Below are 6,407 nucleotides of genomic sequence, written 5' to 3'. Positions count from 1 at the left end.
GCACAGGTATTTAGAGCAGAGAGGTTTTGCATTTCACTCTCTCTCCTTAGAGCCTGGAGGCTGGGGGTATCGCTGCTCCCCTGTTTCCAGTTTCGGGGTGGACGGCCCCTCCAAGTATCACAGTACCAGAGGATTTGCCTGGACACTTGGGACCGTGTTCCCACCACGAACAGATAAGACAAAACAAATGTTTATTGCTGTTGCTAAAAGACTGTGCTGTATCTAGTGACCCTAAATGAAAGGGCATTGTTTTAAGCTGGGGAACCAGGTTAGTTGGCCCAGTTAGTTCGCAGTTAGAGGCTGATTCTGATGTGTAGTTAGTTCCCTGAAAGGGATAGGATTTCTTTATATGATTTGGTTTTTATTTCTTAAAAGTGACACTGTGTGAAGTGCTATGACACTGATATAAGTGAACCACTGAATGAAAATGTCTGAGTGCCTCTTGCCTACACATGTTAAAGCTGCAGTCCCTTACTTGGATGAAAATAAAGCAGGCAGAAGCCTGAGTTAAGCAATATAATACTTTGCATGATCCTGTTTGTTGTATAATTAACCCTAGAAGACTGTGTCGGGAAGAACCCAGACAGACGTCAGCGCTACAAAAGAGGGGCGTTTGTCACAATATATATATATATATATATATATATATATATATATATATATATATACAGTATATATTTTATCCCCACATGCCACTCCACAGAACTCTGACCTCGCAGAGCCATACGCACACTCCATTGATTCAGACAACTTAGGGCAGTGAGCCTTCATATGTCCTGTCTAACCACACTCAAAACAAACAATTGGCCCAGTTCGGTCTTGAAACCCTTTCAGAGATTTAGAGTTTCTGTCCTTGTCCGGGTTTTCTTCCACTCCCTCAAACCATGCGGCCGGTCGCGGGTCTTTGTTCCAGCGCTGGCTTCTACTGTTCGTGTTGGGCCACGAGTTTTGGTTTGGGCGAGAGAACGTTGAGCGTGACAGTTCACGGGTGGCTAGAAAACGTTCCACTGCGCCTACCATGGCATCATAAGTGAAGGGATCTCCTTGTCCAGGGTCCAGGGGTAATGATCAAATTAAGCAGTCCAACACCACCCTCTCAAGGATCCGGGTTGGGCTATATGCTTCTGGTTTTAGCCACTTGGTCGCCAGATGGATCAAATCCCATAACTGGGATCTGGGTGACTTCTGTTCCTGGTATCTCCATGTATGGATCCTTTGCGCACAGACTGCGGGAGTCGGAAATGATTTCACTTTTTAGGTGGTCATAGTCTGCTGCGACTTCTTCGTCGAAGTCACCATATGCTTTTTGGGCTTCCCCTAGTAGAAAGGGTGCGATAATCCCAGCCCATTTGGAGTGGGCCCAATTTTCCCGGGAAGCGATTCGTTCAAAGGACCGGAGGTAACCCTCTACGTTATCTTGCGGCGTATAGGTTCACCTGGATAAGCCGCACTTTGGCTGCACTAGTCTGGTCCATAGTAATCTATGCCAGGCGTTGAACCAGCTCTCTCTGTGTTTCTGCGATAACGCCAAGCTGGGCCGCAAGTATCTGGTTTGTCTCACGTTGTGCCGTAGTGCTTTCAACTCCTTGTCTGTTAGTTTTCTGCTGAACAGCGATGCTGTGTAGTAGGGCTTTCACAACGTCCTCCATACTGACAGTAACAGTCCGCACAGGATCTACCAGTCGCAATGTGCAGCTCCGTCCCTTTTACAGGGTGTTCGGCTTCCCACTTCAAACACCACTTGTGGCAGAATGACTGTTGTTAGTGAGGAGGCAACATAATTCTTCCAGTGAAATAATATGCTGGTGGTTTTATTTGTCCAAAAATATAACAAAACAATGGGTGCTCTGTCCCTTTAAGTAAAACAAAACATAAAGCAAAAGCCTATCCCCGTTAGGGAAACTAACTAAACAAAAGTTCAGTCTATCTACCTGGCTGGCTATCTAAACTAGACCAGACAAACAATATTCGGTAACAACACTTGGCTCATTACCTGGGAGCTTTATTCCTCTCGGACAGCATAACTATGAGCAGCCTGTGTCTGTCTGTAAGCTCTCCTCTGTCCTCCCCCAGTGTCTTAGAGAGACTGCTGCTGCAGAGGCATTTCCTCTTCCTCTTTTAAAAGCAGGTGAGCTTACTAAATTAGGATCACCTGTGGACTGCCTAATCAGTGGGGTTAACTCCTCGCATACTGGAACACAGGCTTACTGCCACCTCCTACTAATGTATACAGAGTCTATGACTCTGTCACAGGTGGTACCTTTTTTATTTGGACTAACAATTGATATTTTTAGACAAGCTTTTGAGAGATCTCTCTCTTCTTCAAGTTGAAATTCTGATTTACAAGAAAGAGAGTAGAGCTCTCGAAAGTTTGTCTTAAAATATCAATTGTTAGCAGTGGTGGATATCCCTTAGGTCCTATAGGCCCCATAGTCCCGGGCCTAGGGCAGCAAAATTTGGGGGTGGCAAATTTCCATTCCCCCTCCCCCATATACAGAGGCCCCGCTCTCTTCCTCATTGATTGCCGGGGTAGAGCATGGGGCCCCTGTAAAGTTCTCTTACCTTTTCCTTTGTGACACCCTCTTTCTTCATCATCAAATGATGCCGCAATGTCATGTTACCATGGCAACGCGCCCTGCTTTGTGACATCACATTTCCCTGGCAACGTGCCTCGCCATGTGACGTAACAGTGTCATTTGAATGATGTGAGGTATTAGGGATCACCCATCATATTGTACACACTACTTCAGAGACTGAACCCTGACATGCTAACAGACTTATGGTTTGGTTTATTTACCCCATTTGTTTTTAGATGCAATTACTGTATTTATACTTTTTTCTTACTAATTCAGCTTTCTGGACTGGTTTCTTGAGCCATTGAGCTATTATTATTTATTTCTCCCGGTGTGTTTCGCTTGAGTGCAAATTGGGCACTGCTTTTCTATAGGTACAGTTACATAGTACAGCGGTGCGCAAAGTGGGAGGCACGAGTCTTGCTGCGGGGGCCACGGGGTTTACAGAGGCCCTGCACACTTCCCGAAGGCATTTCAATTAATGCCGGGGGTGCTGCAGGGCCTCTGTAAACCTTACTGTCACGGTGAGATTATGACAGGCTGTATAGTCACACATAAATATATATAACAGTTGATATATATTTATCACTGGGTCTGAACTGGGACGAGACTTAGATATGATAAAAAGTAATTTATTCCTTGATAAAGGTGAACACACAAAATGTACAAATAACAGCAAAATATAGGCACTTACTTAAAGATGGCAATGATGAAAACAGTCCCATCTGGACTGGCAGTCATACAGCAAAACCTGCATCATCCCAAGACCTTGCATAAAGACACAGGCCTGATGACATGCAGACATGAAGACAATGAATACAATGAACAACACTGGATAAGGGCTTGACCACAGATTATATACCTTTTGTGGCCCTATCCTAAACCTTAAGTACAGGTGATTGGTTTTCAATTACCTCCAGCCACTCACTAAAGTGGGAAAGCATTCTGACCCATGCCCCCCTGCTAGTTGGCACATGCGCAGTAGAACTCTGGGGTCTCATTTCTGAAGCCCCACATTTGCATCAGGAATGCCAGCCAGTCTATCCATTTGAAGTTCTGGCAGGAAAACCTTTGTTGAAAGGTGTGAAGTGGGACACTTAAAGACTGCTCTGGTTTGAGCCTCCTCCGCCCTTAGGTAAACAGGGAGGGTGACAAAACCCTTTGAACAATACTTAAGTCCTATACATTGGGTCGCCTCTAGGGCCATCTGCTACCCTGGTATGCAAAGGAATTTCCTCTGGGTCTTTGTCCATACCTTGGGACACAGTATTAAACATAAAACATAAGCGTATTAAAATATCCGGTTCCGTTGGGTCTAGCAGGTCCACACTTCCCAGTTCTCATTGCCAGAACTGGGACACCATATGGTCCACAAAGCGACTTGCTACGACCTGCGGAACCGGAGATACACAAATGCACATTAAATCATTTTTCACTTTAATACAAAAATCTCTGCTAAAAAGAAATCTCAGCTTTTCACTAAATCCCCATTGAAAACAACGGGCTCCGCCGCCATGGGTTTCAATGGAGCAACTCCGCCGTTGTAGTCAATGGAGTTTCCTACCATAGACTTTCAATAGGGAACCGCCGCCATTGAAGTCTATGAGAAAATCCACAAATCTTTACAGTCGTCCATACTCCGTCTAATTGGTCTGAGGGGGATGGAAATGGGCATGCATTAAAGCCGGAACCTTGGCTACATGTCACCCAAACCCCATCCCTCTGGGCATTCCAGAACCGAAGATATGGACTTACACATTTCAACATTTTACACTTAGTCATTTTTTCACCATGCGGCTTTTCCCCCATTAGAATCAATGGATAAAGTCCCGAACTTTCAAGGGGGTCCATACTCCGTCGGGTTGGTCCAAGAGGGTCAAGGATGGTTCTGCAGTGATGCCGGAGCAGTGACTACAGATACCCCAAACCTTGATCCTCTGGTCCCTCCGGAACCGGAGATATGGATTCCAAAATTACAGCATTTCACACTTAGTCATTTTTCGGAGCTGTTTCTGCCGCCGCCATTGAAGCCTATGGCGCGACCCGCTCTTCTCGGTTCGACCCTTATCGGGGGTCCAGGATTCGGGGACCCGGTTGTGGTCGAGTGGGGAGAGGTCTAGGAACTAGGGACAGAAAGAATTTTATTCCTAGGGGCCCTAGAACTGTTTATTCCCACGCCAATTAACGTTGAACTTGACTCAAGTGATTTTAACTCTTTTAAAGGACATTGTATCCGCTTTGCGGTCTGGACGGCAGCCAACTTGTTCTTCGAACGTTACCTCGAGGAATCTCCATTGAAGTCAATGGGCCCATTGACTTTCAATGGGAAACCGCCGCTCTCCCTCTCGGACGCCACCTGCTGGTCTTTACAGGAAACAGGACTAAAACAACAAGATTCTCCATTAGAATGCATTGAGCCCTAATGGCGGCCAATGGGGACCTGCAAAATGGTGCCTGAAAAGGCGGGAAAATTACACAAAGAGCTATAATCATTAAAGGACTATTAACCCTTGTGCTCCCGGATGGATTCTAGTGTGTGTGTGATGCAGACACTGATTAAACCAGACATTACAATGGAACAGGGGAACAGGGGAAAATACATTTATAGGTTATGACAAGGGTTAAATCACACGTCTGGGCTTCAGCCCAGTTAACCCCTTGTCTCCCTGGTGAGGTTAGAGGGTGGCAAATTGGGGTGTAACCCCTTTAATCCCGGGCCAAATCCTCTCCATCGTCACACTTACTTACATGGAGTCAGACGCTCCTGGTGATGCGTCGCCCTGGCAACGTGAAATCATAATCAAGGTAAGAGGGGGGTGTGAGGAGAGGTGGAAAGCCAGCACGGGGGTGCAGGGGAAAAAGATTGCGCTCCCCTGACATAGTAGATGAAGTTGGAAAAAAACATACCGTATTTTATGTCCATCAAGTTCAACCTATGTTAGATTTCAATGACAGGTACTTATCCTATATTTGTATTAACAGTATTTTGATCCAAAGGAAGCCAAACGAAAACCCCAGTGACACATTATCCAATGAAAAAATAAATTCCTTCCTAACTCCAGTATTGGCAATCAGATTACTCACTGAATCAACATTTTTCCCATGTTTACGTATTTGGTATATCCCTGTAGTGTATACCTTTCCTTTCTAAAAAGATGTCTATCCTTTTTTCAAAGATATCTATTGTATCTGCCATCACAGTCTCCATGGGTAATGAATTCCACATTTTAACTGTATATTTTACCAAGAAAAAAGAGGGTCGGGTGCACCAGTTATTAAAAAAAATCTCATTTTATTCATCCAAAGTTTTAAAAATGTTACATTATACAAAAGTTTGCATAGACAAATAAAAATGTATAGAAACCGCCATGTGTCACATAAATATCCAAAAATAGTGCAAATGACATCACATATTAGGAGTTAGACCAGGGATCTGGTAGAAAAGCCGATGGCCTTTTTGCTTTTACATCAAATGCTTCATCAGGGTTGAAGAGCTTTTCTTACAGTGATTACATACAATTCTTCAGACACAATGGGGGGCGTATTCAGTAAGGTTGTGGTCCCAGTGCGTTCTACAGTGCACAGCTCGGTGTGCGCTGTACGTACCAGCACCGCCCCCTAATCAGACCGGGCCCAGTACCTACCTCGGCGCGCATTTAGCAGTCACGCTGTACTACAGGTTTTTGTAAATACAAATTTTTTTATTTACAACTTGCGACGGAGGCGTGGCCACGCCCCCACCGTCGGTTCAGCCAACGAGGGCAAACCAGCCGCGTGAGGTCATGGCCACGCCCCCGCAAAAACCCCACCACGCCCACTCCCATCGCAATCTCT

This window comes from Ascaphus truei, chromosome 22 (genome assembly GCF_040206685.1).
Source record: "Ascaphus truei isolate aAscTru1 chromosome 22, aAscTru1.hap1, whole genome shotgun sequence".
Lineage (NCBI taxonomy): Eukaryota > Metazoa > Chordata > Amphibia > Anura > Ascaphidae > Ascaphus > Ascaphus truei.
The sequence above is the reverse complement of the archived record's forward strand: the minus strand, read 5'-3'. Positions refer to the sequence as shown.